The sequence below is a fragment of the Giraffa tippelskirchi genome, chromosome 1 (assembly GCF_054371585.1).
Source record: "Giraffa tippelskirchi isolate mGirTip1 chromosome 1, T2T-mGirTip1v1.2.pri, whole genome shotgun sequence".
Taxonomy (NCBI): Eukaryota; Metazoa; Chordata; class Mammalia; order Artiodactyla; family Giraffidae; genus Giraffa; species Giraffa tippelskirchi.
The window spans coordinates 173867034-173894560 of record NC_137275.1 but is presented as its reverse complement, the minus strand read 5'-3'; the positions used below and the strand labels follow the sequence as shown (position 1 = coordinate 173894560).

The 27527-nt window shown below is 41.0% G+C and overlaps 1 protein-coding gene, 1 long non-coding RNA gene and 1 pseudogene across 16 annotated transcripts in view; all 3 read right to left on the bottom strand.

The window, feature by feature from the left end:
* The window catches only part of TLE4 (TLE family member 4, transcriptional corepressor), a 275661-nt gene that overhangs the window by 69187 nt on the left and 178947 nt on the right, over positions 1-27527 (bottom strand). For 5 of the 14 annotated variants that reach the window (XR_014058551.1, XR_014058562.1, XR_014058557.1 and 2 more), the window contains one exon: positions 16309-16425. The gene's annotated coding sequence lies outside the window, so the exon portion shown is untranslated. Of the gene's footprint in view, positions 1-7469; positions 7584-11150; positions 11451-13105; positions 13219-15318; positions 15411-15948; positions 16121-16308; positions 16426-27527 lie in introns of those variants that run through there. The other 9 variants (XR_014058555.1, XR_014058559.1, XR_014058567.1 and 6 more) reach the window with 6 other exon arrangements.
* On the bottom strand, positions 11986-12899 carry LOC145516378 (coiled-coil-helix-coiled-coil-helix domain-containing protein 2 pseudogene; annotated as a pseudogene). Its single transcript, XR_014061346.1, has one exon. The product of XR_014061346.1 is annotated as a coiled-coil-helix-coiled-coil-helix domain-containing protein 2 pseudogene (transcript).
* Positions 18436-25449, bottom strand: LOC145512593 (uncharacterized). The gene is made up of 2 exons (XR_014058656.1): positions 25150-25449; positions 18436-21015 (listed from the first exon to the last, which is right to left on the bottom strand). It is a non-coding gene; the product is annotated as an uncharacterized LOC145512593 (long non-coding RNA).

Sequence of the window (27527 nt, the reverse complement as noted above, 5' to 3'; positions counted from 1 at the left end):
GTCAGAACCTGTTCAAAGGAGAATTCAAAGTACAGATGCATATTTAGGACCTTGGGAATACTGGAATGAAATAAAGCATTTGCTTAGTTTATATAAAACTAGCTTCTTTGGAGACAAAAGAGGGAGGAATCAATTGCATCTCCCTCAGATAAAATTCACTCGCATCTCTATGAACAGGAGTAATTTCCATTACTATCAATATTCTATAATTTACAGTGTCATAAAGTAACTCAAATAACCAAGAAGAGAGTTCTAGGCAATGTCTAACTTCCATTTAAAAATACCTAGCTTTTTTTTTTTTTTTTGCCCATTTCAAAGTCCTTCCCCATTTTTGCTTGACAAGGTCATCATGGAAGACCCTAGCCTTTATTTTCTCATCAAAAATTATTCTAGGAATTCACTTGCGATCCAACCCAAAGAACTAAAGGTAAATCTCTAAGTCAGGGGTTGGCAAACTGTGAACCACAGGCCAAGTCTGACCAGTAGAATTTTGAAGAGAAAGTTTTGTTGGAATTCAGCCACACTGACCTACTGCCTAGGACTCCTTTCACTCCACAACAGCAGAGCTGAACAGCTGCATCTAGGACTGAAGAGCTCACAATGCCTGATGTATTTACTATTTGGCTCTTTATAGAAAAAGTCTGCTGACCTCTGATTTAGGTCATCAAGCAAATAGCAAGATTGTGAAATGTCAATTTTCTTTTCCATCAGATGGCCCCTGTCTCTAACAATCATTTTCTAGGGTTTGAGGCCAAGAAGGAAGCAGAGGAGGACTATCTGCCTAGCATTTTCTAATCCTGTTCATACCCTTCAAAGAATCCCCCTTTTCTCTACCACACCAACTAACTTTCTGTGATGTAGATTGGAGCTGGACAATGGGGGCCAAGAACCAAGAGTTCAAAGACTAGTTTTACCGTTTCCTAATAAGGTCTACAAAGAAATGTCTAGACTTCCTTTTCAAGGTTATAGGCACTTACAGCCCATTGTCTTCCATTTATGAGTCTTAATTAAAATTCCAGGATCCCAGAAAAGATCCTGACCCATCACTATCCCAAGACAAAGCTTCTAATAAACAATTAGGGGTGAGATTCCAATCCAGGTCTGACCCAGCTCAAAGCTTGTCCTTGCCTGACTCTCAGGATAGGCATGATTCTTAGGGACTTACCTCACATGAATGCCATCTACTTTCAGAGCCATTTTGCTGTTATTTTTAAAGACGTTGGAAGTGGCAAGAGCACTGGGGTGAGAAAACATGTTTTAGGCAGAATGCTTGATACCTCCTTGCTGCTTCCCCAGCATGCGGATGGGGGAGGAAACACGGGTCGGCTTCCACACCAGCCTGGCAGAGGAAACAGACATCTGTCTCAGGACGGTATTTCTTACTCTTGATAGCAGCCAGGAGTGCTTTCTGATCCAAAAGAAAAAATGTGCTTCAGCTAAGAAATATGAGATTAAAATTCAAGCATATTGAAACTAAACTTTGAATAAGTTTCTCTCTCTCTTCTTTTTTTTTTTAAAGAATGGCTTAACAACAATGAAGAAAATCTTCACATTATTAAAGTACCAGGTAGGATGTTTCTAATTAAGTCTTGGAGGAAAAGCACTCAGAAGCCAATTAGTGGAAGGTAAGGGGTGGATCATCAACACGAAGCATCTTCACAATCAGGCACCTGATCCTATCCTTTGAACACAGAGAAAAGCCAGTATAATGCTTGCCTTTTTCTTTGGTTATAACAGGAAAATGAGAGAGTCAGGTTTTCATCTCTGATGGTATAGATGGGGATTGTCAATCTGAATGTCAAGACTGTTTCTTGAGCTGATGTTTGCAGACCGTAAACTGTTTTCCTCACCATCTCTGACGGTCATCCCTCTGATTGTTGTCACTTATGGAGGTCAAGCGTTACATTTAAAGCAATTGTGAGGATGTCTTGGCTCTCTCTCTCTTGAGGCATCATGCAATAAAATGGTTGATGGATACCATATATAGTTCCGTAATGCACTGGGAAAAAACAAAGCTTTTGGATTCAAATTTGGGTTCAAACACTGGCTGTGTCCTCTACTACCTGTATGATTTGGCATCGATGTTTCATATCTTTGAACTTTAGCTTTCTCATCTGTGAGTTAGGGAGAATAATCACTTCCTAATTTTTGTTGTGAAATTTAAATAAGAAAGCATAGGAAAACCATAGCACAAAGCCTGACATATGTAGGTATTTCAGTAAGTATTCACTCCCTCCCACTCTACTCTGCCTATACTCAGCAGTTACCATGCTTCAGAGAAATTTTATGAGTTCCGACAGTGCTACTACCCAAAGATGCACTCCACTATATTATTAATTTCTCCTGTCTATGTTTTATCCCATACCTATCACAAAAGGACCTGTGTTTCTCTTCAGTTTAACAGGAAACTTCTTGCCTAGGCAGAACAAAAGGAAATACATCACTAGGTCAGGGTGTGATTAAATAATTGGCCTATAGGTCTTTGATATTAAAATATCAGAGAGCACCTCAGCAGACAGTGTGACACAGTTGAAGATAATTAGGAATGACTGGAATTAGAGAACAGGAGAACTTGGCTAAGCTTTGTAAAAGTTAAGCGCTCTTTCTGTGTGTAACAGACCAGCTGCTTTGGTGAAAGATAGTTTTAGAACAAAGCCCTTCACTGTTTTGAATTCAAAAGGAAAAGGATTAAACAGCATGGTGATAAAAAATGCCCACAAAGTTTAGGGGAAATGGTAGCTTTTCATTTTGATGCAGATGAACCTTTTTTATTTTAATTTTTAAATAAATTGTTTTTTTTTTTTAAACAGTACCAGTGGGATGAATATAGCTTCATGTTGACTTTTAAGCTCCTCAGTAAACTGAAAGTAAAAGTTACATGATGATTTCAAATGGACTTTTCTAGATCTTTCTAAGCCAAATAATTTTGCAAATTACATTAGGGTTAGAATTTGCTGGAAGCCAAGAACGTCCTTCTATACAATCCAAAATGAGGCACAGTCTTTGCCCAATATGAACATCACCAAAGATGTCTGCTTTCAACTCCATAAATAGTTTTATGGTATTTCCCCTAGTTATTTCTCTGGCAAGTCCCTGTTACCATTACCAAATAACTTCAGTCTGAGAGAGAAGACAATCAAGATCATCTCAAGTCTGGAAACCTGGCTCACAGTCATCCAGTACAATGAGAGCCAAGGAGACCATAGTAAGACAACACTTCCTAGTTCTTCCCATCTTGACATCCACTTCAAATAGGCTTTCTGCCATCAGTAACTGTCATCATCGAGGACTTCCCAACTGCATTTGAAACAGTGCAATATTGATCAGAACGGAAAAGTATGTTCTCATCAATCATGCTACCTTAATTCCAAGGATAAATAGATATGTTTCCAAGTTAAGAGGTAGGAAAAGTCTGCTGGCTCAGGCTGCTAACCAGTTACTTATTCTTTCCTAAACATGCATCATCTTCAGGACACATATGTTAATGTAAATGTATACAATAATATTTGAATTTCTGTGGTGATCACTGCCAGTTGAAAATAAAATTCACAAGCATAAAACCACTAAAAATGTTAAGCTATAACCATATCCCCAGCTCTTAGATGAATGTCTGGCACATGGAAAGCACTCAATAAATGTTTGTGGAGTTAGTGATGGTCTACAATAAATGGTAGTTAAGCCAAAAAAGGGAATAAGGTCATCCTTGGAGAGTGAGTGTAGGGAGGGAGAAAGGAAAGAAGAAATGGAAAGTAAAAGGAAGGGAAAGTGGGCCTTGGAAGTAACTGTGGAAATCACAAAAAAGTAAGAGGTAGACGTAAGTAAGAGGTAGCCAAGGAGGCTACCAAAAAATTGAGTAAGAGGACCTGGAGAGAAAGAGAAAAAAAATCCCAGAAAACATGAGGTTATACAGGAGTCAAGGTCAGACTATTTTAGGCATTTTTAGACATTTCCCCCTTTTCCACCAGTTCTCTTCCTTTTGAACAGTCTTCTTCATAAGCAAATAGATCTGTTTTCAACTTCAACTTTCATTCTGATTCTTTGTATAAACAAATTCACATATCCATAATTTGACTCCAATATTAAAAGAACAATTAGCAGAACAGAATTAATTGCAATAAAACATTTTCTCTTATATTGAGATAGATGACTAGATAGATGGTCACAGATCAATAAATCAATAATTGACAGATCAATATAGGCACATGAGAGAGAGAAAGAGAGAGAAGATACATATGGCTTAAGTACATTCTTAATAGTATAGATTTCATTTTTATAGAAAGTAGCCTGAATGAGGGAATCTCTGTAGTTCAGCTGGTAAAGAATCCACCTGTAATGCAGGAGACCCTGGTTCGATTCCCGTGTTGGGAAGATCCCCTGGAGAAGGGATAGGCTACCCACTCCTGTATTCTTGGGCTTCCCGGCTGGCTCAGACAGTAAAGAATCTGTCTGCAATGCGGGAGACCCGGGTTCGATCCCTTGGTTGGGAAGATCCCCTGGAGTAGGAAACGGCAATCCACTGCAGTATTCTTGCCTGGAGAATCACTGTGGACAGAGGAGCCTGGCTGGTTACAGTCCATGAGGTTGCAAAGAGTTGGACACTACTGAGCGACTAAGCACAGCACAGCCTGAATAAAGCAAGAGTGTTCCAGCAACACTGGGACTCGCCTCTTGTGACCGGTCTTGGGAATCACATGGCAGCTCTCCCACTCTCTATTGGTTTAAGCAGTCACAAAACTGCCCAGATTCACATGAAGAAGAATTTAGACTCAACCTCTTGGTAGGGGGATAGAAGGTCACACTATTGTAGAAGAGCATGGAGGACAAAAGATATTGCTGTGGCCATCCCTTGAAAATACCATGAGCTGCAATGACTCCTGAAGCAAGCGAGGTCGAAGGTCTGGAGCCATCTTCTCTATAGGCCTTAATTCTACTGTCTTTCCCCAGGAAGCCCCCTTACTCCCAGACCAAGAATTCTTCAATGGCCACAGACTTTGTTGTTCAGCTGGAGTTATTGTATTCAATACCATCAACTTAATTCCTCACTCAGTCTCTTGACCACAGGGGCCAGGATGGGGAGGGGAGAGACTTTCTTTTTTACATACAGGTCTTCTGGCAGAGAAATAATGTCACGGACCAAAAACAAAAGCTTAAACTCCTTCCTGCTCCCACCCCTGACTGAATTAGACCTTCCTTTTCTTAGTGCCTCATTTAATAGCTACTATCATTGTCCTTACCAAATTTTATTGCAAGAATTTAATGACTTGTCTGTCTTTCAGGTCCACCTCCCAACTAGCCTTTGGAAAGAGGAACCATTTCATCTAACTTTGCATGCGCTGATTGTAACCAATCACTTCTGTCCTGAAAAATCACGATGCTATAATCTAAAGGGTCAGGACTTAGAGACAGCAAACCTGGATTCCTACCCTAGTTCTTCAGCATTCCAGCACAATGACACTGGGCAATTCACTTAATCTCCCTGACTTCAGTTTCTTCGTCATTAACATGAAGATGTGACAGTCTGATTTGCCTATGTGACATAAGGGTTGAGAATCAACTGAGATAATAAACTATAAAGTTACAAGATATTACTATCTACTATTAGTTTCTAAAGAATAGAGATCTTACCCTTTCTTGTCAAAGCTTATTAAATTTCAGTACTTTGCACTCAATATTCTCTTTATTCCATCAGCCATACAAGACCTGATATGCTGTTGATTTTAAATGTTTAAACAAATCTAAGCTACCTAGGAACTCTTAAAAATGAATTTTAATGAGCCAGGCAAGAGTTTAAAACATATATAAAGTGGCTGTTCCATAGAGTATTAACATTCAAAGCAGAAAAAAAAAAACTGTAAGTAGATTCAGATAGGATTCCTAAAGAGTATGAAAGAAACAAAAGGGTGCAATGGATCCCTATTCACTTACTAAAAAAAAAAAAAAAAAAAATGCAACACCTTCCCAAGATTTCACTCAGCATTTTGTATTTAGAAAGTCCTCTTAAAAGGACTTGTCAAGGAAACACGTTATCAGCCCTCATTCATTATATACTACATTTTTTTTCAGAGAAATCATTTACCCTCAAATCAATGAATTTTTGCTACTTCAAAAGCAAGAAAAATTAAATCATGCTAATAACAACTCTTTCTTTCAACCCTCAAATCTTATTTTCACAAAACCAAAACTTAAATATCAAAAAAACTGAAATTACTGCATTTAACAAAAGCAAGGAGCCAAAGTCTGAATAATCCACATTAAGATAGAGTTGGTATGATATCTCTCTGGGAGAATTTGCAACTCTAAAATATGTGATGGATCAAATACAATTTTTGTATTGTTATCTTTAACAGAGAGAAATATTGGTTTAAAGCTTCAGATGGTAAAGAATCCACCTGCAGTGCGGGAGACCTGGGTTCAATTCCTGGGTTGGGAAGATCCCCTGGAGGAGGGCATGGCAACCCACTCCAATATTCTTGCCTGGAGAATCCTCATGGACAGAGGAACCTGGCAGGCTATAGTCAGGGTCACAAAGAGTCAGACATGACTGAGCAACTAAGCACAGGACATAACTGTGAAAAATAGAAATTAACTAATATTTATGCATAGGTGGTTTTCATACAGGATCATTTCCAACCAATTTTAATTCTGTCAAGGAGCATCATCCTGTGCTCTGTGGTGGTATCAGCCTTCAACCTCAGGGCTCACTGGGCAAAAGATCCTGGGAATTGATGTAAACTACGCCAGAGAGAGATCCAGCTCATCTTGTCTTGGGTCCTGCCCAACAGGGTAACACAGGTGAGCAGACCTGAGTGGAAGAGGTTGGAAGGGTGTCACTGGATTCCCACAGGCTGAGGCAGGAGTTACAAACGGCCAGCCAAAATAGAGAAGAATCCAGATAGCTAATGGAAGCTGCAGGAGGAAGAGTTCAGCAGAGCACCTCAAACAGCGCAGAAAAGCAGCCATGGGGAAAAGGTCTATTTAACCATCAGTAACTAACTCAGGAAGGCAGCTGTAGGCTCAGGAATAACAAAGCTGCCAGCCCAATGAAACCATAACGTTCCCTTCTCTCTCCTTCTATCTTTGACCTTGGCGAGGAACCAACAGGCAGGAAAAGTGTGAGAAGAAGGCGGGGTGAACAGGGAGGGGCAGGGGAGAAGGAGTAAAGACAGGAGGACCATGCCTGAAGCAAGTCAGAGCTGAAGGAAGGCAAACAACTGAATGCTGTCACGTTCTAAGCTTTGATTAACATCTTCGCCGTGACATTCTAATTACTGAACTGAGATTGTGTTTGCAACCTAAAGTGACCTTGGAGGATCTTTTTTATAAGACTGGAGGCAAAAGCATAAGATCTGCCAGAGTTGACATCCTGGGGCAGAGGAAAATTAATCCCACTGAATCAAGCTTAAAGTATGATGGGAAAGACTACAATGCTGTGTTTTGTTTATGTCAAAAGTGAAGCTTGTTAAACTCACCAGCGACATATTGTTGAAGCCGAGTTTTTGACTCTTGATGATTGATATACATTTTTTCCAGTCTTGCCCACACTTAGGAGTAGGTGAAATTCTTCTGATTTTAGTCACTAGATTCTGGTTGTGACCAGAAAGAGATTGAAGAAGTTGAGAACTGTTAGGAATCAAAGAAAACACTGGGATCTAAAATATACTCAGACTAGGGGACACTTCATGCCTCCTTCCAAACTTTTACTGACCACATGGACTGAATGGCATATGCCCACTCCTGCCACTCACTTCCAAAGTCCTCTGAACTATTTGCTCTGTGTCTTCCGTGTCTTCCCTATCCAGGTGCCCTAGCTGAGGTGTCAGGAGATGAGGACAAAGTCCGTGCCCAGGCCCCCCTATTTTTAATCTCCATGCATTTTTATGAGATTTACATATCACAAGCATTCTGTTCAGTAGCCAAAAGTCAGACTGTCTTGAGAAAGTAGAGATGGAAATTGGTATCAAGATCTAGAAGCTTGTCTAATACTTTATTCAGTTGGGGGCCCTAATAGATATAGAACATCACCTAGGTTTGAAAACAAATGCCCCTTGTCCCCAAATTAAACTAGAATAGAGTAGAAGAAGAAGAATCTCTGTATTCACCTTTTATTTTTGAACTATTGGGTCCTGAGCTTAAGATATACAAAAATGATTATAGATTATTATTTTAAAACAGCAATGTCAAGCTTTGCCTTGGGGCTAGGGAGGCTACTCATTGACCAGCTAATATTACAGGTAGCTTGTTGGTTACATTATCCCAACATCTTCTCAGGTCAAGCCAGTCCAACCCTGGTGGTCAGATCAAGATTCCCTCACAAGGAGGAGTTGGCCTCTGTACTCTGGACTAAGGCTAACAACAGGGAAGAGAGAGGAGGAGAACATTTCCTCCTGGAAGCCAAAGAGGGCCTCCTCTCTCTGCTGCCAAACCCAACTCTCCAAAGAGCAAATGAGATGCTAGTGAGACCTTTAAAGCATGCCCCCCACCCCCTACAAAGAAGGCTATTTAATCTCTGAAAAAGCAAGGACGGAGAGACCATCCAGTGGAAAAAAATGAGAAGCATCGGTTGCTTAGGAAGGAGAGAGGCTGGGACTCACTTTCAGTAGAAACATTTGAACCTGCAAATGTCTCTCCTCCTTGGGAGGACTCATCTGCTGTTGCCTCCATCCATCACACAAATCTTAGCATTTTTAGAAATGTTTAATGTTCTCAGTTCAATCTGAGAATGGAGTGATTTTGGATATTTAACTCCATTCTTAATCTCTCCTTATTCGTTTTAAGGTAAGCATGACTGAAGATACAATATACAACTTGGAAACTGTTCCACAGATGTATTCAAATTGCATGGGTTATCGAAACCCCTTTAAGGAGTTACCTGAGAAGGGATGCAGGCTGATGCCTTTACTTTGGAAGGAAACATGGAATGTGTTCTAGAAGCACAGACTTCTGGTCGGAGACTGATAAAGAGCTGAAACCTACAGGTGTCTCCTATAAGTGGCTCACTCAGGCCACCAGCTCCGTGGCTTGGAAGGGTCTAATATCAGTGATATCGCCTCACAGGGCTCTCCCTGGCCCTGTCTGGTTCGTTTGTCATCGTCTGAAACAAATACTTAAATGCTTAGTGAGCAAATAGTTCAGACCAGGTAATTTAGGGAAAAAACCCTCTGGAAACCGCCACTCACAAGTCAAAAACTGCAAAACCAAAACGATTCCTAGTAATAGAAGGGCATGAAGACGGCTTCACCTCCCTCTGCCTCAGTTTGTTCCTTTGTGCAGAGGGGATAAAATTGGTGCCCACCTCACAGAGGTACTGTGAGGAATAAATGAGTTAAGGCAAGCAGAGCACTTAGAAAACAACGCATGGCCCATATTAAGGGCGCAGTACGCGTACACACAGGATATAATAAAAGATCAGCCATCAATCTCTCCGCGGCAGCCTTAGATGCAGAATACCCAGTGCCCTGCAGACTGCCTGGCCTAAGCCACCCAGGATGGTGGAGGCCGAGCACAATTCGATTCCCACCTCTTTGCTGCCAACAAAAACCACACACAGAGAGAAACGGGAAGGCTTTCTAAAGAGAGGACCCTTGTCAGCAACAGCTTGTGTCACCTTGCATCCACAACCATCGCTCTGAGCAGTTACAGGGTCAACCACAGTGATGTTAGACAGCATCTCAAAGAACCACAACCCAGCCAACCCTCACCTTGTGTGCACATGCTCCGTCGCCTAGCTCTCTACCAGTAAGGAAACCCCAGAAGTCTCGAGAAGTCTCACGTGGTGTGTGAGTGGTCACACACCTTCAGGGTCACTCCTCTACCCTTTCTGCTTGAAGGGACCACACACCACAAGCCTGCTCAAGGAGAAAAAATCCGACGTTCCAAATGTCCTGCCTGGGACGAGGATACTTCTCGCCCTCCTTCCCTGATTTCCTCGGGACTTCCACCAGGAATCTGGAGATTGGTCACATCATGACCATTGGGCTCTACAGAGGACTGACTGTTCTAAGGGAAAGCAGAGGAGGGCCAGCCTCTTGGAGCAGCCACCACGTGGCAGAGCCCTCACCCACTCCCACCCAGTTAAATTAATTAATGCAGCTGAACTTCACAGAAGCACATCATTAGAAAATCTCTAAATTTTGATACTTCCATTTCTGCTTTCTTAACTGAGTCTGCCTTTTAGCTATTAACAGAACACGTGTGGTTAATCTTCTAAAAACTATACAGAGACTAAGTCTGAGGGCTTGTTGGCTCCTTCTGACTCATCAGGTGGGCATGTGTATATCCAGTTTACAGATGAAGAAACGGAGGCTCAAGGAGGTAAAATGACATCTGAGATCACACAGACACTCAGCTTGCAAACCAGGAGGATTAAAATGGCTGACATTCCACTCCACTGGGGGCGGGGGGGTGGACAGGTGGGGGTGTGTGGGGGGCGGCCGTGCCTATGGTTCATGCAGGAACTAAACAAAAGGCAGAACAGAAAGTGGTTAACCAGAGCTCCCATGCAGGGGTCTGTCAGGCAGAAGAATGTGAGCCGGAAACACCTGGTCCGTGGTTAGGTGGAGTACTGCTGGTCATTTCTGAAGCAGGGAGAGGAGTTGCTTGATATTTTTCTCATTTTTTTCTTTGTCTGGCTTGAAGATAGATAGAGGCAGGAGATGGGCCAGCAACACAGTAGCAAGAAGAAAAAGTAAAGCAATAGATTTAGATTCGGAAGTGAATCTGAGGGAATTTTCTCTGTTTCTTTCCTCTAACTGGAGGGCACTGTAGTTCAACAACAAACACGGGGAACCCAGAAACCAGACTAGCAAAAACTCTGATGTGGATATCTACAGGAGTCTTGGAGAAGTCTCAGAGAACTCTGGGCAAGTCAGGGCTGGGAGTGTAAACCAGCCTTGGGTGAGGCAGCCCTGGAAAGGGAGCCTGTTGCTTCCCAGAGGCAGACAGTGAGGAGAATGAGCTGGAGAGCAGATATTCCAGGCAGAAAAGTGCCTACAGGTGTAAGGGTTGTTTATATACTCATATATCACTTGTATATATATGTGTGCTTTTCCTCTGCTAATTTAGTTTCTTTGTATAAACTTGTATTTACTGGAGTACTGATAAAAGATTTTCTAATCCTTGACTATCTGGTAATGGAAGAGAAGATAATACACCTCAACTTGAGCTCCAATAGTGGTTCTGAATGGTCCACATGTCCTGACATGATCCAATAGAGATGGTGCTCAATGCTCTTTGCAAACATTGATTTTCTTGCCTGGTGTGGGGATGTGGACATTTGCCAAGGCCTTTCCTCCCCACGAAGTGGCAGCATGAGCTGCAAATGGGACTAAGGCTGCAAAGCTTATGAGTTATTTAGTTGATGTCTCACAAAAAAGTGGATTTCTGCATAGACTCAGGAAATAGATTCAGAGGCTCATGAAATATGTCACATTCAAATCCAGAAAATGTTCTTCCTGAAGAAAAGCAAGGGAACAGATTATTAAAGCAGTTTTTTGTTGCTGTTTTTTGTTTTGTTTTGTTTTTAAAGAACTCATAATGAAAAGATAGCCCAGATAAGAGGCTGGTTTCTCCTTGCAGACATTTTTTCTATTTTTCTGTGTTATTAGAGGTAAAAGCTGTTAAGATGAAGCCTGGCCTACTTCATAACCTGGAGGTCTTGCCTTAAGGGATCATAATTATTTTAGTTTCAACCTTCTGTGCTGTCACAACTACAGAGTAAGAAGGGGAAATGCCTAGACATTTTTTAAATAACATTAAAAACACACAAGGTATAAACTATAAAGTACACAAGGTATGAATTCTAAAATGTGAGGGAAAAAGTGTCAAAGCTTATGGTAAAACATAGCAGGAAGAATAAGGATGGCTTGATCTTGTACAAACTAGAACACCATTTTCATTCCTTTATTGTTTCTTTAGAAAATATTTCTTTACTATTCCTTCCAGTTATTCATACAGTCTGTTAATGTCAAAGCAGAAAACAATGTTATATTGATAAAATTCCATCTCTTTTATTCAGACCCAGAATGGGTCTTTAAGCTTCTGTATCCCATTTTATGTAACAGACAAATTAGGTAAAAAGTTGAAGTAATTTGGATACAGTATTATAAATGTGTAAGAAAATGTCACTATTTAAAAGTATACAGTTATTCAGCAAATTATTTTGTAATGAGCTTCATCTTACAGATGCATTTTTTTAAAGAAAAATCACTTTATTAGAATGAATCCACACCAATAACATCAGAAAAACATGTTTAAGAGGCCACACAGACATCTGTCCAGCCCCAAACTCAATACCATCTCAAAGAACTTCTATAGAGTGAAAACACCCTCTTCCACTGCAATCCTGAAGCACAAAAGGTATTAATAATTGAGAAGAGGTGGTTTCACACTGTATGTCTTCACCATCAGTTATATTTTTAATGTTAACATGATCATGAGAGATGATTTTGCATGTCTTCAATTGGAACTTCATGATTAAGCTAATCTGTTCACCAATCTGCACTGTTTCAGAACCCTGATGAAACCCTCACAAAGCTTAAGGTCACCCTGGTTCTGGACATGTGCCAAAAAGAGTTTCACCTGAAAGAAGCATGGGCCATGCCGCTACTGCTGCTCTGACAGCTGAGTTCCCTGAGGCTCCTGGTAAGTGATGGCAGGCCTTGCAAACTTCCTCCTCCAAAGCCCCCAGTGATGGCATGAACCCACAGCCACACTGGCTGCAATGGCATGGCCATCAGACCTGGCTGCTGGGGAGCAGCAGCAGGGGAGCCCACAGCAGATGGTGGAGCCACTGCTGGTGGCTGAGCTGTGGGTGCTGGTCTGGGCACAGCTCTCATCCTGTGGTGTCTGCTGGCCAGAGGGGCCATGCTGAAAGTGTAGCTTCTAGAAGAGCAAGAGAGCATCACTTTCAATGTATCTGAATTTTCACATACTGAGATTTCCTACAGAGAGGAGGACTGTGTTTTATAATCTGATTACTTCTGATTGGCTTGATTTTTTTTTTGGTATTGTACAATATGTACTGCTGATATAAAACACAAGTACAAACCCAATAACTGAGAAGAGATAAACTGGAGGTACTAGGGTACAATACAGTACATTAACTCACCCCAACTTCAATTTTAGCTCATAGACTAAAGTCACAACTGGGTGGAGAGAAGAGTGGTTTCTTGCCAGTCAGTTTAGCTGCCGAGTCAGAAGAGAGAGGGACCACTTGCTCCTCTGTGGGAAGGAAGGCAAAAGTCCCTTCATGTCACACAGAGCTACAGAGAGCCATCTGTACACCAGCCCTGTGCATTATTTAAACTGTACATTCAGTTGTGAATTACAAAGACCCAAAATAATATGGATTTCAAGAAAGCAATTTACTTCTCACCCATAAACGGACAATTCAAGAAGACTCTCTGGAGGCTCCTCATTTATCTGGGAGTCAGGACGCTTCTAGACTTTCACTGCTCCATCACTGGGAAGTGGCTGCCATCCTCATGGCCCAGCATAGTAGGCCAGCAATCATTCCATTTTTCCAAAACTATTATAGAGGAAAGACTGTGGAAGAAACTTCAGGCTGTTTTCTAGTATCTAGTCTCCCTTTCCAAGTAATTGAAGCCACTTGGACGTTTGGGATAAAAATTCCACTCCCAGCCACTGTTGTAGAGAGAACTTCTGGTAACAGGAGGTGAGAAACGAGAGATTCTTGGGTGTGTCATTAAAGACAGTGGCAGTGTCTTTACTCCCTTTGCTCCATCATGGACAAAGAGGTCAAAGGCCACCAGGCCATACAATGGAGTCACTACACCAGCCTTGCACTGCCTTTTACATGATTTTTATGTGGCAGAGAAGTCAACTTGTATCTTTTCAGCCCCAGTCACTTGGGTCTCTGTTAAATGCTGCTGAAACTAAGGTATTCCTAACACACTCATCTTAAGGGAAATTCATAAAAAAGTCAGTATGTTAATTTACTAGGGTCCAAGAGTTACCTCCATAGTTTCACCTCGGCCCTTTCTGTTGCACATTTAATAAACATTTATCAAGCACCTGCAATGTTCTAGATGGTATTCCAGGCCCTTGGGGCAATGCAACATGACTATGCCCTGATCCTTCCCTCAAAGAACTTACTATCAAATAGAGGAAAGAATTCAGGGAGTGAATATGACTGAATGCTGGTCACATGCCAGGCACCACTGTAGTTGCTTTCACATGTCTTATCCTTTGCATCTCATAAAGTTTCTATGGAATCCTTATTTTATAGATGTGGGTGGACATTGTAGCTCCAAAGGGTGATAGAATTTACTCGGGGCGACATCTGTAACACGTGATAGAATCAACATTTAGCTTGGACTCATGAGTCAACCAGTGGCCGGGCTGCTTCTTGGACATGCACTTGAAAAGCAAACAGGCAAGGCCCCATGTGACAAGACCCAACCGCTTCAAATGCTTCAGCTGATGTCACTTCTTGAGAGGTTAACCAGCCATTATAGTTGCCCCAATGTCACTGTGTGTCCTAGACCAAGTACAAGCTTATTCTTTTCCTTCTGCAAGGAAGACTAAACCCACTTTGGGCCACCGCATCTCCATCATGAGCACAAAAGTGTCATTTACTGGTCCCACCACTGTGACTACAGTCTGCATTTTATCTTCTTTTCTTACTGCCCAAAAAAAACACATAAAAAACAAAAAACAAACCAATTCACTGGACAGCTTCCTGACCACCATTTTTTGTCTGCTCATCTACTTTGGACTCTAGTCTTTTCCCTCTGGGCATTTTTGTCTCCATATTCCACATACATAAAATAGCATTTGGATCTTGTACCCTCCTTTATCCAATGGGCTTATTGTTCTTAATTGACCCTAAAGCATATAAAGCAGCCTGTCCAGACATTTATAGGATTATATCATCTCTTAAATCATATCACACCTTCTGCTAAAAATATCCAGCACTTGTATCATTTGAAGAAGTAATTCAATGTTCAAAGTCCCAGACAATCAGAAAGTCTATGTGGGATGAATTTTTTTTTTTTTAATTCAGTTGAAGCATTTATATGTGCTCAAATTATAACAGCAACTCAGTGATCACCCAGCACAGGGGCAAAACCTGGCTTGTCTATCCATTTTGAGGGTAGTAAGAAAAGATGATAAATCCCTCTTTTTATGCCAAGCAGACTTGTCCTAGATAATTATCTGAGTTTAGCCCAGCAGAGTCCTTTGTCAGCAGTTGCTTTGAAGAAAGGGGCTGTGATCCCTTATATTATTTTATGGTAAAGTAAAACTAACACCCCCTAGATCTCACTGGTTTCACAAAATAAAGACTTATTTCTTGCTCACATCATCTTCTGATTGGGTTTTTGTTGGCCTTCAATGAGGTGGTTTGGGGACCCAGCCTTCTGCCATCTGGTTGACTCTTCAGGGTGGTTCCTCTGCATTTAGCCCAAAACAAGGAGAGTGACAAAGTGTGGATATTGTGTTACTGGTTTATGGTCAGGTCTGTATATCATGTCATGTCCACCATGTTAAAGTTTATAGATCCCAGATCTCAATCCTAACTGCAAAGGAGGTTGGGAGATACAGTCTCCCAGTGTATCTGGGATGAGGAATGGGACTAGAAAGCAGAGCCAGCCTCTGCCCTACTCCTGGGGACAAGATACTGAGGGCTGGCTGCCAGGTGAGATGGCTGGCATATAATTGCTTACTCCCCTAGATTGCCCAGATTCAGGTATGTCCAATTCATATGAGGCACTGGCATTCTGACACAAAGGGAAGGGCACATCTTGGCCATGAATTTGCTACTGCTGGTTTCTGTTTTTTCAAATAGGCTTGGGTTTCTCTTGGTATCCCTGCCAGCCATTTCCTATTCGCAGCCATTGCCACTCGAACATGCCTTTTTCCAATTCTGGAAGCAGAACTCTGAGTATCCTTTCCTTCGACCTCCACAGATACCAAGAAGACCCACAAAAGTTCATCCTGAAAAGAGGATTTTATTTCAAGGCTATGACTTTTGTTTGAAATAAGTGTCCTATCTTTAGAAGGGATTCTCTCCCAAGACCATCAAGAAAGAAGCCTTCTCAAAGTGCTGAATCCTTATTAGAGACGAAATGGCAGATGAGCTGAAATGTGTATTCTTCTGGACCTTGGGAGGAGAAGCAGCAGTGAACTCAACATTTGGCTATGGTTGTGTAGAAGTCAGTGTGGTCGTCAGATCTGTTCACAAACATTCAGGTTCTCTTTCCAGAAACATAGTAAGATTGCACTTCCCTAACACTCGTGATGTTAGCAGAGCCTGACCTGGTCAATAAAATGTGAATGGAGGTGACCTACCATTTCCAGGGAGCAATTTGAAGTGCTTGACTTGTCCTGTTCCTTCTCCTCCTTCCCCTCCTCCCCTGGGTGATGATCTGGTGATAATTTTTTCCACAGGCAGTAGTCCTAGAGGCTCTGAAACACAGAAACTCTGTCACCCTCAGTCACCACAATAACCAAAGACCCTTGGTGATTCTCACTGGACCTGTAGCCATGAGAGAAAAATACACTTTTTTTATTAAGCCAATTGGAGATGGTTTGTTAGCCTGATTAACTTAATGGAACTCATCAGGCAGATAGAGGTCTCAGTTTCTTTTTTGGAAAACTTTTTTTTCCATTTTTTTTTTAGGACAAACTTTTTTTTTCATTTACTTTTATTTCATCATGAAAAGTTCATGCTTGCAAATTATATACCGACCATATTTATCTGATTTTTTAAATGCACCCATGTAACTACCACTCTGCTTCAGAAATAGAGCATTACTAGTACTTCCAGATTTCACTGACTCACTGATTCACCTCCACTAATTGCTCCTCCCTTTCCCCAAAAGATGATAATTATTTTATGTTAATAAATCCATTTGCATTTCATAATCATTTTATCTCACATGTACACTGCTTAGTTTTGCACATCACTTTACTTTATCCAAATGAAATAGTATTGTATGTATTCTCCTAGAACTTGCTTTTTTATCTAATTTTATGCTTTTAAGATTCAATACATGCTGACACATAGAGTTATATTCTTTTTTTTGTTTGCTGCAATTGTATGAATTTCAGGATGAATTGTAATAATATGAATTTATCTCTTCTCCTAGTAGCTGGCCACTTGAGTTTCCTGTTGGGAATTTTTGCCATTAGAAACTACAGTAGGACTTCCCTGGTGGTCCAGTGGTTAAGATTCTACCTGCCAAGGCAGAGGACATGGGTTTGATCCCCGGTCCAGGAAGATTCCACATACCTCTGGGCAACTAATCCTGTGTGCCACAAAACTGAAACCTGCCTGCCCTAGAGCCCTGCTCTGCAACGAGAAGCCATCTCAATGAGAAACCCATGTACCACAACTAGACAGTAGCCCCCACTTGCTGCAACTCAAGAAAGACCATGTGCAGCAATGAAGACCAGTATAGCCAAAAACAAATAAATAAACCACACTAGTAAGAATATTCTTGTGTATAGCCTAGTGTACATATGTTAGCATCTCTGTAAAGTGTACACCTGGGAACAGAAATGCTGAGTTATATTCACATGCTTTACTGCATAGGATCAAACTGTTTTCCAAAGCAGCTGTACCAGTTCACACTTACCACTAGCTTGTAGGAGAGTTCTCTTTGCCTCACATCCTTACCGACACTTGGTACTGTCAGTCTTTTTCTTCATTTGCCCCTCTGGTGGGTGTAAAATAGTATCTTATTGTGGTTTTTAGTTTGCAATTTCTTTAGGGTATATTTTCATCAGATGTGGAAGAAACCAAAGTGGGAAACCATTGAAAATGATTTCCCACAGTTATTCCTAACTGGATAAACTTCACAAATCAGGCTCCTTCGTACAGAAGAGGTCAAATAATTGAAAAAGGCACAATTATTCATTTTTGGACTTAGAAAATACCAAAGGGCTTCTGCTACTGTTTGTGTTGTAGGTTAAACAACTATTTCATAAATGGCTCCTTTTAGAGGGTTAACGGTATTATCTAAAGCCAGGAGGAAAGCAAATACATTTCAAGGAAATTATAAACATTTCTTTTATCTTACCAGATAAAGAGATTCAGTATAAATCCTAATGCACCCACTTGGCTGTACACAATTTATAGTAGATGAAGAGTTTGAAACACTTTCATGTAAACAATCATAGATTTTTTTTTTTTTTGAAGGTTGCTAAAAGGTTCTTTGACACTCTTTGTAAGTGGGGAGCATCTCAGAATAAGGGCTGGTTCTGGATAATATCTGAATTCATTTCCCACTAGCAAAGTAGCTCCATTAAGCACTGCTTTCATTTCTGAAGTCTTTATGTTTATGTAATGTTTACATCATTGACACATTCTGTTGCAGAATCTCTAATATAAACAAGGGATGTAATAAGCCCTAATGTATTTTAATGAAATTTTAAGAGATGTGGCTTTGGGATGAGGATAACCAAACGGGAGTAGAGATTAAAGCAAACTTTTTATTAAACAACTCAATTTGTGTGACAATGGCAACTCTAAAATCAAGTCCAGGAAAGAATCATTCTCCCAGTGTTTATTCACCCATTACAATTCGATGAACTCCAAATGTCACCTGACTAGCCAAATTCTGTAACACAGGCTTTCAGCAGAAAATTAGAAATTCAGCCCTACTGGAAGAGAGATACAAAAATAAATGTACTTTACTTCCTAACATCTACATGCTCATGTCAACTGTGAGTTTCATGAACCACAACAGTAATAGTATATGAAAAGCAAATCTTTGTAACTCACCATCCTAATGTAATAATATGAGAAGGTGATCCACCCATGAACAAACTTTGCTTGATATGGTTCAGCTAAAATGGGTTATTTGAAAGTGTGCTTAGCATTGATACCTGTATGACCAAGTTAAATAGAAGGGGTGGTTCCTGATTAACTCTCATATCTATGTCTTTATTCTCCAGGAGGCTCACTGGTGTTCTGTGGGAAAGGTGCCTGAGTTCCAGGCATCAGCACTGATCATTCTGGCCTCAGGAATACCAGTGTACTAGAGAGCTATGGTTTACCTAAGTGTTACTCAATGTGTGGTCCACAGACCGGTACAATCCCACGAACAAACTGTTACCAATCTCCAATAAAAAAGAGTTGACAGAAAAATTGAGAACCAAGTGTTTAAAACTTACATAGCAAAGGATATCACTGAAACAGCCCAGGGAATGATTACTGAATTTGTCTTGATGTTTATGATGTGTTACAAAGGAATTCAGTTCAGTTCAGTCACTCAGTCATGTCCATCTCTTTGTGACCCCATGGACGGCAGCACGCCAGGCCTTCCTGTCCATCACCAACTCCCGGAGTTCACTCAGACTCATGTCCATTGAGTCCGTGATGCCAACCAACCACCTCATTCTCTGTTGTCCCCTTCTCCTCCTGCCCTCAATCTTTCCCAGCATCAGGGGCTTTTCCAATGAGTCAGTTCTTTGCATCAGGTGGCCAAAGTATTGGAGTTTCAGCTTCAACATTAGTCCTTCCAATGCATATTCAGGACTGATTTCCTTTAGGATGGACTGGTTGGATCTCCTTGCTGTCCAAGGGACTCTCAAGAGTCTTCTACAACACTACAGTTCAAAAACATCAATTCTTCAGTGCTCAGCTTTCTTTATAGTCCAACTCTCACATCTATACATGACTACTGGAAAAACCATAGCCTTGACTAGACGGACCTTTGTTGGCAAAGTAACGTCTCTGCTTTTTAATATGCTGTCTAGGATGGTCATAACATTTCTTCCAAAGAGTAAACGTCTTTTAATTTCATGACTGCAATCACCATCTGCAGTGATTTTGGCCCCCCAAAATAAAGTCTGTCACTGTTTCCACTGTTTCCCCATCTATTTGCCATGAAGTGATGGGACCAGATATCATGATCTTAGTTTTCTGAATGTTGAGCTTTGAGCCAATGTTTTCACTCTTCTCTTACACTTTCATCAAGAGGCTCTTCAGTTCTTCTTCACTTTCTGCCATAAAGGTGGTGTCATCTGCATATCTGAGGTTATTGATATTTCTCCCAGCAATCTTGATTCCAGCTTGTGCTTCATCCAGCCCGGCGTTTCTCATGATCTACTCTGCATATAAGTTAAATAAGCAGGCTGACAATATACAGGCTTGATGTACTCCTTTCCCTATTTGGAACCAGTCTGTTGTTCCATGTCCAGTTCTAACTGTTGCTTCTTGACCTGCATACCGATTTCTCAGGAGGCAGGTCAGGTGGTCTGGTATGCCCATCTCTTTCAGAAGTTTCCACAGTTTGTTGTTATCCACACAGTCAAAGCTTTGGCATAGTCAATAAAGCAGAAATAGATGTTTTTCTGGAACTCTTGCTTTTTTGATGATCCAACAGATATTGGCAATTTGATTTCTGGTTCCTCTGCCTTCTCTAAATCCAACTTGAACATCTGGGAGTTCATGGTTCACATATTGTTGAAGCCTGGCTTGGAGAATTTTGAGCATTATTTTACTAACATGTGAGATGAGTGCAATTGTGCAGTAGTTTGAACATTCTTTGGCATTGCCTTTCTTAGGAACTGGAACGAAAACTGACCTTCTCCACTCCTGTGGCCAGTGCTGAGTTTTCCAAATTTGCTGGCATATTGAGTGCAGCACTTTGACAGCATCATCTTTTAGGATTTTAAATAGCTCAACTGGAATTCCATCACCTCCACTAGCTTTGTTCGTAGTGATGTTTCCTAAGGCCCACTTGACTTCACATTCCAGGATGTCTGGCTCTAGGGGAGTGATCACACCATTGTGATTATCTGGGTCGTGAAGATCTTTTTTGTACAGTTCTGTGTATTCTTGCCCCCTCTTCTTAATATCTTCTGCTTCTGTTAGGTCCATACCATTTCTGTCCTTTACTGAGCCCATCTTTGCATGAAATGTTCCCTTGGTATTGTCAATTTTCTTGAAGAGATCTCTAGTCTTTTCCATTCTATTGTTTTCCTCTATTCCTTTGCATTGATCACTGAGGAAGGTTTTTTTATCTCACCTTGCTATTCTTTGGAACTCTGCATTCAAATGGGTATATCTTTCCTTTTCTCCTTTGCTTTTTGCTTCTCTTCTTTTCACAGATATTGGTAAGACCTCCTCAGACAGCCATTTTGCTTTTTTGCATATCTTTTTCTTGGAGATGGTCTTGATCCTTGTCTCCTGTACAATGTCATGAACCTCTGCCCAGAGTTAATCAGCTACTCTGTCTATCAGATCTAGTCCCTTAAATGTATTTCTCACTTCCAGTATATAATCATAAGGAATTTGATTTAGGTGATACCTGAATAGTGTAGTGGTTTTCCCTACTTTCTTCAATTTCAGTCTGAATTTGGCAATAAAGTGTTCATGATCTGAGCCACAGTCTGCTCCTGGTCTTATTTTTGCTGACTGTATAGAGCTTCTCCATCTTTGGCTGCACAGAATATAATCAATCTGATTTCAGTGTTGACCACCTGGTGATGTCCATGTGTAAAGTCTTGTGTTGTTGGTGTTTGCTATGACCAATGCATTCTCTTGGCAAAATTCTATTAGCCTTTGCCCTGCTTCATTCTGTACTCCAAGGCCAAATTAGCCTGTTACTCCAGGTGTTTCTTGACTTCCTACTTTTGCATTCCAGTCCTCTATAATGAAAAGGACATCTTTTTTGGGTGCTAGTTCTAGAAGGTCTTGTCGGTCTTCATAAAACTGTTCAACTTCAGCTTCTTCAGCGTTACTGGTTGGGGCATAGACTTGGATTACATTGATATTGAATGGTTTGCCTTGGAAACGAACAGAGATCATTCTGTTATTTTTGAGATTGCATCCAGGTATTGCATTTTGGACTCTTTTGTTGACTATAATGGCTACTCCATTTTTTCCAAGGGATTCTTGCCCACAGTAGTAGATATAATGGTCATTTGAGTTGAATTCACCCACTCCAGTCCATTTTAGTTCTCTGATTCCTAGAATGTCAATGTTCACTCTTGCCATCTCCTGTTTGGCCACTTCCAATTTGCCTTGATGCATAAACCTAACATTGCAGGTTCCTATGCAATACTGCTCTTTACAGCATCAGATCTTGCTTCCATCACCAGTCACATCGCAACTAGGTGTTGTTTTTCTTGGCTCTGTCTCTTCATTCTTTCTGGAGTTATTTGTCCACCCTTCTCCAGTAGCATATTGCGCACCTACTGATCTGGGGAGTTCATCTTTCAGTGTCTTATCTTTTTGCCTTTTCATACTGTTCTTGGGGTTCTCAAGGCAAGAATAGTGAAGTCATTTGCCATTCCCTTCTCCAGTGGACCACAAATTGTCTGAACTCTCCACCATGACCTGTCTGTCTTGGGTGGCCCTACAAGGCATGGCTCATAGTTTCATTGAGTTAGACAAGGCTGAGATCCATGTGATTAGATTGGTTAGTTTTCTGTGATTGTGGTTTTCAATCTGCCTGTCCTCTGATGGAGAGGGATAAGAGGCTAATGGAAGCTTCCTGATGGGAGAGACTGACTGAGGGGGAAACTGGGTCTTGTTCTGATGAGTGGGGCCATGCTCAGTTCAGTTCAGTTCAGTCGCTCAGTCGTGTCCGACTCTTTGTGACCCCATGAATTGCAGCATGCTAGGCCTCCCTGTCCATCACCAACTCCCAGAGTTGACCCAAACCCATGTCCATGTCCATCGAGTCAGTGATGCCATCCAACCATCTCATCCTCTGTCGTCCCCTTCTCCTCCTGCCTCCAATCCTTCCCGGCATTAGGGTCTTTTCCAATGAGTCAACTCTTCGCATGAGGTGGCCAAAGTATTGGAGTTTCAGCTTCAACATCAATCCTTCCAATGAACACCCAGGACTGGTCTCCTTTAGGATGGACTGATTGGATCTCCTTGCAGTCCAAGAGACTCTCAAGAGTCTTTTCCAACACCATAGTTCAAAAGCATCAATTCTTCGGCTCTCAGCTTTCTTCACCATCCAACTCTCACATCCATACATGACCAGTGGAAAAACCATAGCCTTGACTAGACAGACCTTTCTTGGCGAAGTAGTATCTCTGCTTTTAAATACGCTATCTAGGTTGATCATACCCTTCCTTCCAAGGAGTAAGCGTCTTTTAATTTCATGGCTGCAATCACCATCAGCAGTGATTTTGGAGCCCAGAAAAAGAAAGTCTGACATCGTTTCCACTGTTTCCCCATCTATTTGCCATGAAGTGATGGGACCAGTTGCCATGATCTTTGTTTTCTGAATGTTAAGCTTTAAGCCAACTTTTTCACTCTCCTCTTTGACTTTCATCACGAGGTTCTTTAGTTCTTCTTCACTTTCTGCCATAAGGGTGGTGTCATCTGCATATCTGAGGTTATTAATATTTCTCCCAGGAATCTTGATTCCAGCTTGTGCTTCATCCAGCCCAGCGTTTCTCATGAGGTACTCTGCATATAAGTCAAATAAGCAGGGTGACAATGTACAGCGTTGAAGTACTCCTTTTCCTGTTTGGAACCAGTCTGTTGTTCCATGTCCAGTTCTAACTGTTGCTTCCTGACCTGCATACAGGTTTCTCAAGAGATAGGTCAGATGTCTGGTATTCCCACCTCTTTCAGAATTTTCCACAGTTTATTGTGATCCACACAGTCAAAGGCTTTGGCATAGTCAATAAAGCAGAGATAGATGTTTTTCTGGAACTCTCTTGCTTTTTTGATGATCCAGCGGATGTTGGCAATTTGATCTCTGGTTCCTCTGCCTTTTCTAAAACCAGCTCGAACATCTGGAAGTTCACGGTTCACGTATTGCTGAAGCCTGGCTTGGAGAATTTTGAGCATCACTTTAGTAGTGTGTGAGATGAGTGCAATTGTGCAGTCGTTTGAGCATTCTTTTCTTTCCCTTTCTCTGGGATTGGAATGAAAACTGACCTTTTCCAGTCCTGTGGCCACTGCTGAGTTTTCCAGAGTTCCTGGCATATTGAGTGCAGCACTTTCACAGCATCATCTTTTAGGATTTGAAATAGCTCAACTGGAATTCCATCACCTCCACTAGCTTTGTTCGTAGTAATGCTTTCTAAGGCCTACTTGACTTCACATTCTGGATGTCTGGCTCTAGGTGAGTGATCACACCATCGTGATTATCTGGGTCATGAAGATGTTTTTTGTACAGTTCTTCTGTGTATTCTTGCCCCCTCTTCTTCTTATCTTCTGCTTCTGTTAGGTCCATACCATTTCTGTCCTTTACTGAGCCCATCTTTGCATGAAATGTTCCCTTGGTATCTCTAGTTTTCCTGAAGAGATCTCTGGCCTTTCCCAATCTGTTGTTTTCCTCTATTTCTTTGCACTGATTGCTGAGGAAGGCTTTCTTATCTCTCCTTGCTATCAGTGAATCTTTAATCCAGTTTTCTGTTGATGGGTGGAACTGTGTTCCCTCCGTGCTATTTACCTGAGGCTAAACATTTTTCATAAGGAATAGAAAAGGATTGGTTAGCGACAAATTAAAACAAAATGTCTTTCATAGATGGTTTGAGAAGCACTGATCTAGCAGTATTGTTAAAATGCAGATTCTTGATCACCAGTCCCAGAAATCCCGACTCAGAAGATGTGAGGTCAGATCTGTGAGTTTGCATTTCCACCAAGCTTCGTCGTGATGCTGATGCTGCTGGTCAGGACCACATTTTAAGTAGCAAAGGTCTAGGACTTCCCTGGTGGTTTAGTGGTAAAGATTCCACTCACCAATGCAGGACACACACGTTTGATCCCTGGTCTTGGAACATCCTGGGCTTCCCTTGTGGCTCAGCTGGTAAAGAATCTGCCTGCAATGTGGGAGATCTGGGTTCAGTCCCTGGGTTGGGAAGATCCCCTGGAGAAGGGAAAAGCTACTACTCCAGTACTTTCACTTCACTGGAAAGATTCTACATGCCAAGGGGCAAATAAACCCGTGTGCCACAACTACTGAGCCTGTGCTTTAGAGAATGGGGGATGCAACTATTGAGCGCAGGTGCTGCAGCTACTGAAGTTTGCCCACATAGATCCCATACTCTGCAACAAGAGAAGCCATTGTAATGAGAAGCCCGACCACCACAACTACAAAGAAGCCCCCACTCACCACAACTGGAGGAAAAAACCCACAGAGCAATGAAGACCCAGCACAGCCATAGATAAATAAAATTATTGAAAAAAACAGTAGCAATAGTATAGACCCATCCAAATGCAACACGTTCCTCACCATCTGTCACTGGTGATTAACAAACCTAGACACTTTAGCTTTGTGGTCTCAGAGGTTAACACCTTTCGGATATTTACATTTGCACCTTCTGTGCTTTTAGGAGAATGTGAGTGTTACCACTGGCCATCCTCAGAGTGTTCTGCTCTTTAAGACTTTCCCAGGTTATCACCTTCTACTCACTTGAGGACTCCTCAATTTTTAGAGCTTCCTCTTTTACCGTTTGAAATCTTTGCCAATGTGCTAACAGCCTACACACGCTGGATCTCATAACCACAGCAGGCAATGCCTTCTGGAAGTAGACATGGATTATAACTGACATTGGTATTGACCCAGATGTTAAGGCATACTTATAAAAGAGGGGAAAGACTTGATCTCTGGTACTGAAAACCAACAGTGACTACTGCCGAAGCTGTTCAAGTAACTCTTTGACAACTCACCTGAGTTTGTTTCTCTGTTGCACTTCCTAGAACACCAGCCAATCCAAGTTTTCTTTAAAATGAACAAAGTCTTGCACTTAGGAAATTAACTGCCTCTGAATACAGTAGTCACCTTCTCTGCCTCTGTGAATATTTAGGAAGAACAACCCAGCAGTTCCTGGGCCTCTTCAAGATCTCCATCAGCATCATTGCCGCAGAAATGCAGAAGCTTTCTGCAAGGCAATTCCACTGCTAAGTCAATTATCACAGGATGTGGCAGGCTTTTAGAGAGATTAAACTGCCCTTTCTACTGAAAGAAAATGATGAATTCTCAAATGGGACCCCTCTAATAACCCATTTGCTCAGCTACAGTGTACTCCTGTTGGCCAATTATCTAGTTTGATCCACATTGTTTAAGTAAATGTCTTAGAATTCTGGGAAGGGATGCACAATTCAAAGAGCTGCTCGTGCATGGAAAAGGGGCCAGTGTCCTTGGAGGAAAATGTTGTCAAGAGTCTGAGAGATTGAAACCAAATCTCTAAATCGAAGCCATGTAAAGCAATTTCTGAAAGAGTAAGTTTTAAATTCTGAGTGTATCTCAGTGGCAGTGGTTCCTTTACTTGGATTTAGCTGCAACTAAATATTCATGTATGTACCCTTGGGCTTCAGTTTCCCCATCTGCAAAATGGGAATAATAATAGTATCTACCTCAGAGAGTTGTGGTAATTATTAAATATACTTGAATTTATAAATGTCAACAGTTGAAAATAGTCCCTGGTACATAGTAAGCACAAAATAAAATTTCTCAGGAGGAGGATCACATAGTTACAAAAGATCTTAGTGAAATGGTGTATGGCCAACTCATCGCACCCCACCCCTGCTCCTGGTAACTTGTATCCCTTAGCCTAAATATGAATATTTTACATGCTGGTATACACTAGGAAGACTATAGGCCAAATCTGTCCAATAGAAATATAATATGATTCACATGTAATCATTTTTTAAATGAAACTAATTTTAATATTTAAAATTTAACACATTGCATCAGAATATTATCATTTCAGGGAATTCCCTGGTGGTCCAGTGGTTAAGAATCCATCCACCAATGCAGGGGACAGATTCAGTCCCTGTTTTGGGAACTAAGATCCCACATGACTAGGCCCTCACACCTCAACTTGAGAGACTGTATACTGCAACGAAGACCAGAGGCAGCCAAAAATAAATATTTTTATATTTAAATATAAAAAATTATATTTAAATATTTTAAAAATATATCATTTCTGCATGTCATCAATATAAAAATTATAAATGAGGTAGTTTACATTGTTTTTTTCACAGTAAGTCTTAAAAGTGTGTTTACTGTTATATTTATGGTACATTCCAGTTTGAATGCTAAATTTTTATTGGGAATATTTAGTAAGAATCTAGAATTCATAAATACTACATTTGAAAAAGTACCTTAAAAGATCCTTGAAATTTTTTCCAGTAACTGAAGTGAGTTTTCTAAGAACTGAATTTAATTTGTTTCAGTTTAAAATTAAACAAAATTATAAGTTCATTTCTTCAGTCACACTGGCTACATTCCAAGTGCTCAAGAGCCATGTATGACCAGTGGGCGCCATACTGGCTAGCACAGGTGCAGACTTTGAAGACAGGCCTGCCACTTAATCATATGGCCCTAGGCAAGTTGTATGACTTTTCTTAGCCCCAGTTTCCTAATTTACAATTTAGAGATTTAGTAATTTACAACAAATGAAAATGCAGTATCTACTCTAAACTGTTCTCTTTAGTACTTCAGGTGACAGATCAAATATGCACAGCACAGTAACTAACAGACTGTAGTAGGTCGTCAATGAATGGTGACTGTTTTTTCCTGAACTTTTAATTAAGAATATACCGAAATACCAACAACAAAAAAAGCCAAAGAATTGTAGAG